Here is a 14,449-nt window from a genome sequence, read left to right on the forward strand (position 1 = left end):
GCTATTGTGAATAATGCTTCAATGAACATTAGCATACAGATATCTTTTTGAGATAGTGATTTTATTTCCTTCATACATATACCCAGAAATGTAATTGTTGGATCATATGGTAGTTCTATTTCTAATTTTTTGAGGAAACCTCCTCCTGTTTTCCAATTATACCCTCACCAGCAGTGTACAAGGGTTCCTTTTCTTCTACATCCTTGCCAGCATTTGTTATCTCTTGTCTTTTTGATGATAGCCATCCCTACAGGTGTGAAGTGAGATTTCATTGTGGTTTTGATTTGCATTTCTGTGATGAGTAGTGATGTTGAGCACCTTTTCATATACCTATTGGCCGTTTGTAAGTCTTTGGAAAAATATCTATTTGGATCTTCTGCCCATTTTTAATTTGATTATTAATATTTTTGACATTAAGTTGTATGAATTCCTTATATATTTTGAATACTAACCCTCCCCTTATCTGATATATGGTTTGCAGATGTTTTATCCCATTCCCTAAGTTGCTTCTTCATTTTCTTGATTGTTTTGCTTGCTGTGCCAAAGCTTTTATGTTTGAGGTAGCTTTTTTGTTTGTTTTTACTTTTGTTGCTTGTGCTTCTTGTATCATATCCAAAAAATCATTGCCAAGGCCAGTGTCAAAGACGTTTTCTATATTTTATTTTAGGAGTGTTATGATTTCAGTTCTCACATTTAAGTCTTAAATCCATTTCATGTTACAATTTGTGGATGGTATAAGACAGGGGTCCAACTTATTCTTTCTGATGTGGATATCCAATTTTCTTACTATCGGTTATTAAAAAGATTATCTTTTCTCCAATGAGTATTCTTTTACATTTTTTTAATGTTTTTATTTATTTTTGAGACGAGAGAGACAGAGCATGAGCAGGGGAGGGGCAGAGAGAGAGGGAGACACAGAATCCAAAGCAGGCTCCAGGCTCTAGCTGTCAGCACAGAGCCTGACGTGGGGCTCAAACTCATGGACTGTGAGATCATGACCTGAGCCAAAGTTGGACGCTCAACCGGCTGAGCCACCCAGGTGCCCCTCTCCAATGAGTATTCTTGACCCCCTTGTCAAATACTAGTTTTCTGTAATATGCATGGGTCTATTTCTGGACCCTTATTTTGTTCTAATGGTCTATGTGTCTGTTTTCATACTAGTACCATACTGTTTTTCTTACTATAAATTTGCAGTATGGTTTGTAATGAGAAAGTATGATGACTCCTGCTGGGCTCTTCTCTCTCAACATTACTTTGGCTATTCGGGGCCTTTTTAAATTCCATATGAATTTTTAAATGGTTTCTCCTCTATCTCTGAAAAATGTCGTTGGAATTTTGATAGGGATTATATTGAATCTATAGATGGCTTTGGATAGTATAGACATGTAAACAATATTAATTATTCTGATCCATGAACATGGAATGTCTTTTCATTTGTGTCTTCAGTTTCTTTCATTAATGTCATAGTTTTTTTTTTAATTTTTTGATGTTTATTTTTATTTTTGAGAGAGAGAGAGGGAGAATGTGAGTGGGGGAGGGGCAGAAAGAGAGAGAGACACAGAATCCAAAGCAGGCTCCAGACTCTGAGCTGTCAGCACAGAGCCAGACGTGGGGCTCCATCTCACAAACCATGACATCATGACCTGAGCCAAAGTCGGATGCTCAACCGACTAAGCCACCTAGGCTCCCCGTGTAGTTTTCAATATATACATCTTTACCGTTTGGTTGAATCTATTCCTCACTGTTTCATTATTTTTGATGCTACTGTAAATGGGATTATTTTCTTTCTTTTTTTTCCAGATAACTTGTTGTTATAATATAAAAATATAACAGATTTTTATATGTTGACTTTGTATCCTAAAATTTTGCTGTGTTTGTTCAGTAGATCTAACAGATTTTTGGTGGAGTCTTTAGGTCTTATTATATGTAAAGTCATAACATTTGCAAAGAGAAAATTTTACTTCTTTCTTTCCTATTTAGGTGCCTTTTATTTCTTTGCTTAATTACTCTAGCTAGGACTTCCAGTACTATATTGAATAAGAGTGGTGAGAGTGAACATCCTTACCTTGTTCTTGAGTTTAGAGAGAAAGCCTTCGCCTTCTCTCCATTGAATATGATCTTAGCTGTGTGTTTGTCATATATGGTCTTTATTGTGTTGAGATATGGTCCTTCTCTACTCAATTTGCTGAAAGCTTTTACAATGAAATTATAAATTTTTTGTCAACCTTTTTCTGAATCCATTGATAGGATCATTAATTTTGTATCCATCATCCTATTAATGTGGAATATCATGTTTATTTATCTGCATATATTGATCTATCCTTGTATCCCAGGAATAAATCCCATTTGACCATGTTGTATTATCCTTTTGACGTGCTGCCTAATTTGATTTGCTAGTATTTTGTTGAGAATTTTTATATCTATATTCATCAGAAATATTGGCTTGTAGTTTTCTTGTAGTATTCTTACCTGGCTTTGGTATCAAGGTAATATTGCCGTATAAAATGAATTTAGGAATTTTCCCTCCTCTTCAATACTTTGGAAGAATTTGAGAAGGATTGGCATTAATTCTTCCTTAAGTATCTAGTAGAATTCACCAGTGAAACCATTTGGTCTTAAGCTTGTCTTTGTTGACAGGTTTTTTATTATTCCTCCAATCTCCTTAGTTATTGGTCTGTTCAGATTTTCCATTTCTTCAAAGTTCAGTCTTGGGAGGTTGTATGTTTCTAGGAATTTATCTATTTCTTCTTGGTTATCCAATCATCCTTTGTATTTCTTTGGTCCCAATTATTATGTCTCCTCTCTCATTTATAATTGTATTTATTTAGTTTCTCTTTTTTTTCTTGGTTACTCTAGCTTAAGATTGTCAATATTGTTTGTATTTTCAGAAACCCAACTTTTCATTTCATTGATTTTTTTCTATTGTCTCTTTATTCTGTATTTTATTTATTTCTGCTCTATCTTTATTATTTCTGTCTTGTACTAACTTTGGGCTCAGATTGTTCTTTTTTTTCTAATTCCTTGTGGTATGAAGTTAGAGTGTATATTTGAGATCATTCTTTTCTCCCAGATGCCGGCATTTATCACTGTAAATTTTCCTCTTACAACTGCTTTGATTCATCTCATAATTTTGTTATGTTGTGTTTCCATTTTTGTTTGTCTCAAGATATTTTCTGATTTCCCTTTTGCTTTCTTCTTTAACCCATCACGTATTCGAGAGTGTGATATGTAATATCCACATATTTGTGAATTTTCCATATTCTCCTGTTATTAATTTCTAGTCACATATCATTGTGGTCAGAAAAGATACCTGATATGATTTTGTGGCCCAACATATGATCTATCCTCAAGAATATTGATTCATGCTTGAGAAGAATGCGTGTTTTGCTACTCTTGGCTGGATGTTCTTTATATATCTGTTAGGTCCATTTGGTCTATAGTGTTCTTCAAATCTACTGTTTCCTTATTAATTTTTATCTCAATGATCTATCCAATATTGAAAGTGAGCTATTGAAATCTGCTAATATTATTGTATTGCTGTTCAGTTCAATTAATATTTGCATGAAATATCTAGGTACTCCAATATTGGGTACATATACATTTACAGTTGTTACATCCTCTTGAAGAACTGACCCCTTTATCACAATATAGTAGAGTGACCTTTAGCCCTTGTGACTATTTTCATTGTAAATCTATTTTATCTGGTATAAATATAGCCACTCCTATATTTAGTTACTATTTCCAGGAATATCTCTTTCTATTCCTCCACTTTCAGCTTATGTGTGCCTTTAAAGATAAAGTGAGTCTTGGAAGCACCATATTGTTGGATCTTATTTTTTTTATCTCTTCAGCCACTCTTTGTTGTTTGATTGGAGAGTTTAGTCCATTTTCATTTACATCGATTATTGATAGGTAAGGATTTACTATTGCCACTTTGTTAGTTATTTTCTGTTTGTTTTTTGTTGTTGTTTCTTTTTCTTCTTCCTCTCTTGCTGCCTTCTGTTGTGATTTTTTTTTTTAATTTTTTTTTCAACGTTTATTTATTTTTGGGACAGAGAGAGACAGAGCATGAACAGGGGAGGGGCAGAGAGAGAGGGAGACACAGAATCGGAAACAGGCTCCAGGCTCTGAGCCATCAGCCCAGAGCCTGACGCGGGGCTCGAACTCACGGACCGCGAGATCGTGACCCGGCTGAAGTCGGACGCTTAACCGACTGCGCCACCCAGGCGCCCCTGTTGTGATTTTTTTAACTCATATGCTTTAATTCCTTTCTCTTTAACTTCTGTGTAGCTACTGTAGGTTTCTTCTTTGTGGATACCATGAGTTTACATGAAACATCTAATAGATATAACAGACTGTTTAATTAATTAATTAATTAATTTTTAATGTTTGTTTATTTATTTATTTATTTATTTGAGAAAGAGAGACAGAACATGAGCAGGGAAGGGGAAGAGAAAAAGGGAGACGTAGAATCTGAAGCAGGCTCCAGGCTCCAAACTGTCAGCACAGAGCCCAACACAGGGCTTGAACTCATGAACTGCAAGATCATGACCTGAGCCAAAGTCAGACACTTAACCAACTGAGCCACCCAGGCGCTGCTAACAGACTATTTTAGATTGATGACAACTTACCTTCAATTGCATACAAAAAGTTTACAGTTGGGCCACTTGGGTAGCTCAGTCAGTTAAACAAGCATCAGACTCAGTTTTGGCTCAAGTCATGATCTCACAGTCATGAGTTCAAGCCTTGCCTTGGACTCTGCTCTGACAACAATGAGCCTGCTTGGGATTCTCTCTCTTCCCGTCTCTCTACCCCTCCCCCACTCGCTCACTCTCTTTCTTTCTCTCTCTCTCTCTCTCTCTCTCTGTCTCTCAAAATAAATAAATAAACTTTTAAAAAAAGTCTATACTTTTGCTTTCCTATTTATGCCGTTGTTGTCATAGTTTACATCTTTTTATATCGTGTATCCATTCATACATTATTGTAGCTATAGTTGTTATTTTTTTTTTTTTAATTTTTTTTTTTCAACGTTTATTTATTTTTGGGACAGAGAGAGACAGAGCATGAACGGGGGAGGGGCAGAGAGAGAGGGAGACACAGAATCGGAAACAGGCTCCAGGCTCTGAGCCATCAGCCCAGAGCTTGACGCGGGGCTCGAACTCACGGACCGTGAGATCGTGACCTGGCTGAAGTCGGACGCTTAACCGACTGCGCCACCCAGGCGCCCCTATAGTTGTTATTTTTAATTTTATTTTAATTCCAGTGTAGCTAACATATAGTGTTATATTAGTGTCAGGTGTACAATATACTGATTCCATAGTTCCACGTATTGCTCAGTGCTCATCAAGTTATGTGTAGTCTCGGGGCGCCTGGGTGGCTCAGTTGGTTGAGCATCCGACTTCAGCTGAGGTCATGATCTCACTGCTGGAGGAGCAGGGCGTCCCTGCTGACCCGGGCCCTCCGTGTCCTACAAGGGCCCTTCCCTCCCTCCTGGCTGCGAAAGTCCAGGCTGCTTGCAGGCCTCTGGTTGATTTCCTGCTGAGCACCTGCAGGAGGCAGGGTCCCCACTCCAGCACGACCCACACAGGTGACACCTTTAGGTCCAGAAGGGGGAGGGGCTTGGCTGCGCAACCTGAAATCATAGGAACACAAAGAAGGTCTTTTTAAAATCTATGCTGGGGAACCTAAGTTGGTCAGTCGGTTAAGCGTCGGACTTCAGCTCAGGTCACAACCTCGCGGTTCGTGGGTTCCAGCCCTGCAGTCGGGCTCTGTGCTGACAGCTCAGAGCCTGGAGCCTGCTTCAGATTCTGTGTCTCCCTCTCTCTCTGCCCCTTCCCCCATTCGGGTTCTGTCTCTCTCTCCCTCAATACTAAATAAACATAAAAAAAATTTTTTTTTTAAAGATATGTGTATTCTCAGGACGCCTGGGTGGCTCAGTTAGTTAAGTGGTCCAACTTTGGCTCAGGTCATGATCTTGCGGTTCCTGAGTTCGAGCCCCACGTTGGGCTCTGTGCTGACAACTCAGAGCCTGGAGCCTGCTTTGGATTCTGTGTCTCTCTCTCTCTCTCTCCCTCTCTGCCCCCCCAAAAATAAATAAAAATTAAATATATATATATATATATATATATATATATATATGTGTGTGTGTGTGTGTGTGTGTGTACTCTTAATCCCCTTTGCCTATTTCATCCATCTCCCATCCACCTCCCCTCTGGTAACCATCAATTTGTTCTCTATACTTAAGAGTCTGTTTCTTGGTTGTCTGTCTCTTTTCTTTTCCCTTTGTCCATTTGTTTTGTTTCTTAATTTCCACATATGAGTGAATCATATGGTATTTATCTTTCTCTAACTGACTTATTTTGCTTAGCATAATACTCTGTAGTTCTACCCATGTTGTTGCACGTGACAACATTTCATTCTTCTTTTATAACTGAATAATACTCCATTATATATATATATATACATACATATATATATATACACATATATATACATATGTGTATATATATGTGTATATATATATATGTATATATATATATATATATATATAATGGAGTATTATTCAGTGTATATATGTGTATATATATGTGTGTATACATATATATATACACACATATATATATACCACATCTTTGTCTATTCATCTATCAGTGGAGACTTGGGCTGCTTCCATAATTTGGCTATTGTAAATACTGCTGCAATAAACATATGGGTGTGTATATCCTTCGTATTCTTCTGGGTAAATACCCAGTTGTGCAATTGCTGTGTCATAGAGTAGTCCTGTTTTTAAATTTTTGAGGAAACTCCATACTGTTTACATGGTGGCTACACCAGTTTGCATTCCCACCAACAGTGCAAGAGCGTTCCCCTTTCTCCCCATCCTCACCAACACTTGTTGTTTCTTGTGTTTTTGATTTTAACCATTCTGACAGGTGTGAGGTGATATCTCATGATAGTTTTGATTTGCATTTCCCTGATGATGAGTGATATCAAGCATCTGGTCATGTGTCTTTTAGTCTTCTGGATGTCTTCTTTGGAGTAATGTCTGTTCATGTCTTCTGCCCATGCTTTAATTGGATTATTTCTTTTGGGGGGCATTGAGATGTGTAAGCTCTTTATACATTTTGGATACTAACCCTTTATCAGACATACCATTTGCAAATATCTTTTCCCATTTTGTAGGGTGCCATTTATGTTTGTTGATTGTTTCTGTTACTGTGCATAAGTTTTTATTTTGATGTAGTCCCAATAATTTATTTTTGCTTTTATTTCCCTTGCCTTAGGAGATATATCTAGAAAAATGTTGCGACAGCTGATGTCAGAGAAATTACTGCCTATGCTCTCTTCTAGGATTTTTATGCTTTCAGGTCTCACATTTAGGTCTTCCATCCATTTCGAGTTTATTTTTGTGTATGGTGTACAAAAGTCGTCCAGTTTCATTGTTTTACATTTCGCTGTCCAGTTTTCCCAGCACCATTTGTTGAAGAGGCTGTCTTTCCCGCTGCATATTCTTGCCTCTTTTGTTGAAGATTAATTGACCATATAGTCATGGGTTTGTTTGGGGGCATTCTATCCTGTTCCATTGATCTATATGTCTAGTTTTGTGCCAGTACCATACAGTTTTGATCACTACAGCTTTACAGTATAACTTGAAATCTGGAACTGTGATACCTCTACCTTTGTTTTGTTGTTTTTTTTGTTCAAGTTTCTTTTGGCTATTCAAGGTTCTTTTGTTGTTCCATTCAAATTTTAGATTATTTGTCCTACTGCATTTCTATTCACCAGTAATGAAGCAACAGAAAGAGAAATTAGGAAAGCAGTCCCATTTACAGCTGTACCAAAAAGAATAAACTTACCTAGGAATGAACTTAACTAAGCAGGTGAAAGACTATACTCGGAAAACTATGAAACACTGGTGAAAGAAGTTGAAGACAACAAACAAATGGAAATACATTCCATGCTCGTGGATTAGAAGAGAAAATATTGCTAAAATGTCCATACTGCCCAAAGCAATCTACAGAATTAATGCAATCCCTATCAAAATGCCAATAGGGGCACTTTGGTGGCTTAGTTGAGAGTTCGACTTCAGCTCAGCTCATGGTTTGTGAGTTTGAGCCCCACATCAGGCTTGTTGCTGTCAGCACAGAGCCTGCTTCAGAAACTCTGTCCCCTTCTCTCTCTGCCTCTCCCCCACTTATTCTCTTTCTGTCTCTCTGTCTCTCTTTCTCTCAACAGTAAAAGAAAGATAAAAAAATAGTATTTTTCACTGAACTAGAACAAATAATTATAGTTATTTTTAATATTCTTTTCATGAACTTTTATACTAGAGATATAAGTGATTTTTTTTATCAGTTTTTCAAAGATTCTCCAGTCGTGTAAAGCTCAGACACATTAAGATTAGTCAATATATGGGGTACCTGGGTGGCTCAGTCAGTGAAGCGTCTGACTTCGACTCAGGTCATGATGCCATGGTTCGTGGGTTCAAGCCCCGTGTCGGGCTCTGTGATGACAGCTCAAAGCCTGGAGCCTGCCTCAGATTCTTTGTCTCCTTCTCTCTCTGTCCCTCCCCGACTTGTGCTCTGTCTCTCTCTGCCTCTCAAAAATAAATAAATGTAACAAATAAAAAAGATTAGTCAATGTATGTGATTTACACTGCCATTACAGTATTAGGGTGTTCTGGATTTGACTATATATTCGCTTTTAACATTGAGTTTTATATTTTTAGGTTTTCACGTTCTTACTTAATGTCCTTTTATTTCAACTCAAAAAACTTCTTTTGGCATTTCTTGTAAGGCTGGTCTAGTGGTGATGAACTCCCTTAGCTTTTGTTTGTCTGGGAATGACTTTCTCTTTCCTTAATTTTGAAGAACTACTTTTCTGATATAGTATTCTTGTATTCTTGGTTGACGTTTTTAACTTTCATCGCTCTGAATTTTTTACCCCATTCCCTCCTGTCCTGAAAGGTTTCGACAGTTCAGTTTCTTTAAGATGATTATTTTGAATTCTCTGTCAAACAGATTGTAGATCTCCACTTCTTTGGGGTTGGTTAATGGAACTTCATTAGTTCCTGATTCTTCATGATCTATGTACCCTTGCATTGATGTCTGTGCATTTGAAGGAACAAATACCTGTTGTAGTCTTTACAGAATGATTTCAGCAGGTGAAATCCTTCTCCGATCTGTTCCCCAAGCCAGTGGGATTACCTCCAGAGTTGCAGCCATGCTAAGTTGGAGCCAGTTTTGAGGCTCTTGCTGGGTCTGCAGCAGGGTCCATGTTTGGCAGGCTTGTTACCAGAGGCTCGGGTGGGCTAGGATCTTCTTTGGCACCTGGGCGTATGGACCTGCCTCTAGGATCCTGCTCAGCAGGGCAGTGCTTGGACAGATGTGACTCCCACCAGGTCCCTGGGTGAGCAGGACTTGCTCTGGACCATGGCTGAGGGGATTTATGCATGGATGTTTTCTTTGTCCGTTTTGCTGATGTCATTCCTGTTGTTCATTTTTTTTTTGTTGAATATTGCAATCAGAATCGCTTCAAAGTCATGGGAAGAGTAAATCAATGACTCTATTTGAATTTGTGCAAACTATTGCAAAGAGTACGTACACCAGCTGTTTTCCATCTCTGCAGTGAACAGAATTCCAGTCGCAGGTTTCAATTACAGAAAATAAAATTTAAAGAATAAAGTTTAGAATAAGAAATATACTCTTGCAGTACCCTCTTATGATTAACCATTTTTAAGCTATTTATAAACTTATGTTGAATTGAAAATATCACAGACCCTTTCTTTAAAAACCTTAGCATAATTTTGTTCTTCCTATGGTTATAAAAATGTCAGTTTTCCGAAGTTTCTCCAATCACATAAAACTCAGACACATAAAGATTAGCCAGTTTATGTGCTTACAGATATTAAACAAAATCGAAGACATGTTACCCAAGATTCATATTTGTCTGGGAATTGGGAAAACAGAAGAAACCTTACAATAGAAATCATTTTGAGTCAGAACACACTGCTGAATTTAGTATGGTATCTGGCACGACGTTTGCAGTCTGGTAACTTTCAAATCAGGAGTTTGCTTCTGGTAGTAAATAAATGCTTAGCCCATTACTGCTCTGGCATCGACTCTGGGGAAAGAGAGGAATTAGATATCAATCAAGTGTGCCGTTGATTTGAAGATGCAGATATTCGGAAGGGGCTTTTGGGCCACGTTTCCTACCAAGATTATCTGCATGTGAGCAACTTCTTTTGACCTGAGAGATATTAGCTTAACTACTATAAATTTGTCCAGATGACATAAAAAGATAGAAAAGTGACTGAGGCTTTAGTACCAATTCCTGAGGTTTATTTAGGCTTAATATGGTTAATATATATATTATTCTAGGCAAGAATCTATTTTCTTTTTGATGGAAGTGTGGATCTTCAGCTTTTTTGTTTAGAATACATCCCCTGTAAGTATTAGCCCCGTTTACGATGGACCCAATGCTGCAGTGTTTAGTTTTTGTTGTTCTCTGGTCAGTTACCGTCAGCCGACTGCAGTTCTTTGATACCTTTGAGCCCTCTGGATGTCTATATCCTGTCCTAGAGCAGAGTTCCTCAAAGTGTGGTCCCTGGACCAGCAGCAGCAGCACCTGAGAGCTTGCTATAAATGCAAATTCTCAGGACTTATTCTAGAAATATTGAATGGAACACTCTGAAGGTAGGGCCCAGCAACCCATATTTACCAAGCCCTCCAAATTGTAGTCATTCATACTCAAGTCTGAAAACCACTTTTTCAGAGGAGCTTACAAGGACTCTAAAGTCTTCTATGGAGTCACGGTGAGCAACTACAGTTTAAGACTATTCCAAAGGAACCTTGCTAAATGCTGACCCCACAGCTTCTAGTAATTCCTTGAGGAGTCCAGGCAGCATGGAGTGTATATCTCCAAAGCCACCTCTCCTAGGAAATAGTCCAGGTCTTGAGAAAATCCCCACACTGGCTATTAAGATAGAAGTCATGTGATACCCAAATGAAAGATTATTCGTTTATTTAACACGCTCGGTTTGAGCATCTACTAAGCCCTAGTGACATGTGTCAGTCAAGGATATTGTAGTCAAAGAAAAAAGAAAAGATGTGAGCACAATAATATCATACATGAGAAAAGAGATCACCTCCAAGTCAAAGATGTCAGACTCAAATTCAAAAGAAATTCACTCCAGATCTAGCTGCTGGTTTTTGGCAATGAGAAGCCATAAATATTTTCCAAGATACTATAAACATAATCAGTGGTGATATTTGGAAAGATAAATTTTACAACTGTATGTGGAATGGGCCAGAAGGAGAAAGAAACAGAAGGAAGACCTACTAAAATAGAATTATAACAGCTAAGAAATGAGTAGGACCCAACCTGGGTTGGAAACAGAATCCAAAGGACTTTTACCAATGAATGTCTATGGTATTATCAGTAATTAAAAAGGATAAGCAGAACATACATCTGACATTTGGAGAATAAAGAAGTAAGATGGTAATGTTATTAACCTTACAGTGAAATAAAAGGTGAAGAACAGAGCATGAGATCAGAACCATGTTATGTTGTCAGCATCCGGATTAAGGGGTCCAGGTTACAGGTGAAAGTGGGGTATAGTAGCTAGTTCTTGAGAAGGAAAACAGGTCTGTACATCTAAATTAGGGAATTATCTATAGATGTGATTATTGATGTCAAAGGAGGAAAAGAGATTTAGAATTTTTTTTTCATATTTATTTATTTTTGAGAGAAAGACAGAGCGTGAGCAGGGGAGAGGGGCAGAGGGAGAGGGAGACACAGAATCCCCTCTGAGCTGTCAGCACAGAGCCCCACTCCGGGCTTGAACTCACGAACCATGAGATCATGACCGGAGCCAAACTCAGATGCTTAACTGACTGAGCCACCCAGCAGCTCCAGGAAAGGAGATTTTTAAGGGAAAGTAGGCTGAGAGACAAATGAAGCCGGTCACAGAAAACATCTTGAGGAACAACAGCATTTATGAGGTGTAAGAGCAATGTCCATGGAAGAGGCAGAGAAACAGTATCGTGTAAGCAACAGTGATATCAAGCTGGAACTTACCAGTATCATTGGACCAGTTGTTTTCATCTCTTCTGAGTGCTCTGTTCTTATTGGTGTTCATATTGATATGATTTTCAATTTTTTGTCCTTTTTTTTTTTTAACTTTTTAAGTTTATTTAAATCCAAGTTAGTTGGGGCACCTGGGTGGCTCAGTCGGTTAAGCGTCCGACTTCGGCTCAGGTCATGATCTCGCGGTTTGTGAGTTCAAGCTCCGCATCGGGCTCTGTGATGACAGCTCAAAGCCTGGAGCCTGCCTCAGATTCTTCGTCTCCCTCTCTCTCTACCCCTCCCCCACTCTACTCTCTCTCTCTCTCTCTCTCTCTCAAAAATAAATGAACATTAAAAATAAATAAACATTAAAATAATTAAAAAATATATTCTTTTAAAAAAAAATTCTAACATTTATTCATTTTTGAGAGACAGAACAGAGTGTGAGCCAGGAAGGGGCAGAGAGAGAGGGTGACAGAATCCAAAGCAGGCTCCAGGCTCTGAGCTGTCAGCACAGGCGGGGTGCTCGAACTCACTGACTGTGAGATCATGACCTGAGCTGAAGTCGGACACTCAACTAACTGAGCCACCCAGGCGCCCTCCAAAAAATAAAAAAATGTTAAAAAAAAATAAATCCCAGTTAGTTGACATATAGTGTGATAATGATTTCGAGAGTAGAATTTAGTGATTCAGGGGCACCTGAGTGGCTCAGTTGGTTAAGTGTCTGCCTCTTGGTTTCAGCTCAGGTCATGAGCTCACGGTTCATGGGTTCGAGCTCCACATCAGGCTCTGCGCTCGCAGTGTGGAGCCTGCCTGGGACTCTCTCTCTCCCATATCTCTCCGCCAGTACGCTGCTTGCACCCTCTCTCCCTCAAAATAAATAAACTTAAAAAAAATTTTTTAAAAGGGTAGAATTTAGTGACGCATCACTTATATATGACACCCAGTACTCATCCCAACAAGCGCCCTCCTTAATGCCCATCATCCATTTAGCCCATCCCCTCACCCAACACGCCTCCAGCAACCCTCAGTTTGAGAGAGAGAACATGTGCCGCACGCAAGCAAGCAAGGGAGGGGCAGAAGGAGAGGGAGACAATCTTAGGCAGGCTCCGCGGGCAGTGCTGAGCCCAAGCCAGAGCTTGATCTGACCACCATGAGATCATGACCTGAGCCAAAATCAAGAGTTGGTCAGTTATCATATCGAGCTCCCCAGGTGCCCCTGATTTTCAAGTATTTTTAAGCTTAAAGAAGGTAAAGGGCTAGGAATGATGATCTAGTCATTAGGCTCCCCAGAATTGGGCAAACTTCAACATGTTATAGTGCCTTGTAGCAAACTGGAAGAGAACAACTTCTAAGACAAAAATAGTATATGCATGAAATCATTCTACCATCCACAGTCTGGTTTAAGGAACACTCCCTTTGGGCCATGACCCCTTTACTACTCTTAGCAACATGTTTGTCCCCTAGAAATAAACCATTGAGCTGTCTACATCGCCTACTAGATTGGAAGCTACCGATTATGTCTCATAGATATGGCTTGTGAATATCTAATGCATGGACATTTTAATTAAATATTAACTGGTATTACATACTAGCTTTACTATATGCTATTTTCTATGATTTCTTATTCAACTAAACTGTTTACATCGACATGCTATAGCAAATATAATTATTATTTTTGGTGAAAATGGAATTTTATTTATACTATGTAGAGCTATTTCCTGGTTGAAGAATAAAGAAAATACCAAGTATCAAAATATGGCATGTTTGGATGATTGCTATTTTCTAGACTTTTTTCCAACCTGAAACCTGCTTTATTTTTTTTAAAAAGTCTTCTATATCTAAAGATTTTCATTCAGGTATCCCATAGTGGAGTTGTTAGTTTCTTACATACCTGTTTTAACTTCAGATACAGTTAACAGTTTTCTGAGTTTGCCCTAACAAGTTTTACTTATAGAATGACTTCTAGCTGGCTCAGGACTGTCAGACTACTGAAATGAACACACCCATATGAATCTCTGAAAGTGAGCTATAGTGTCACCAAAGTCAAAAGGAGTGTCTCAAAGCCACCCAGAGCAACGGTCAAGGACGTCCATCCATCTTTGATGTTTTATAGCCCCAGCGTTTTAAATGTTCTGTGCCAAATGCAAAGCTCATTTTGTTCTGAAATTTAGGAATGTTTTGATTCAACTTGATCTGATAACTGAGTAATACGCTGACAATCATCAGGGAAGTACAAAAGAGAGCTAAGGATATTGGTATTTGGTAAGCTCAACATACTGATAGTATTTAGAATTGAGATGAATTATGAATCCGGATAATCACGTTCTGAAAAGGCAACTGACGAATGAAAGACTGTGCAGAAGAGAAATGACTTATTTTAATT

At 38.4% G+C, this 14,449-nt stretch overlaps 1 protein-coding gene across 1 annotated transcript in view; it reads left to right on the plus strand.

Moving 5' to 3' along the window:
• IL1RAPL1 (interleukin 1 receptor accessory protein like 1) overlaps nt 1-14,449 on the plus strand; it is a 1,368,310-nt gene that overhangs the window by 1,340,237 nt on the left and 13,624 nt on the right. The gene's annotated exons all lie outside the window — the stretch shown is intronic.

Source organism: Leopardus geoffroyi, chromosome X (assembly GCF_018350155.1).
Source record: "Leopardus geoffroyi isolate Oge1 chromosome X, O.geoffroyi_Oge1_pat1.0, whole genome shotgun sequence".
NCBI lineage: Eukaryota > Metazoa > Chordata > Mammalia > Carnivora > Felidae > Leopardus > Leopardus geoffroyi.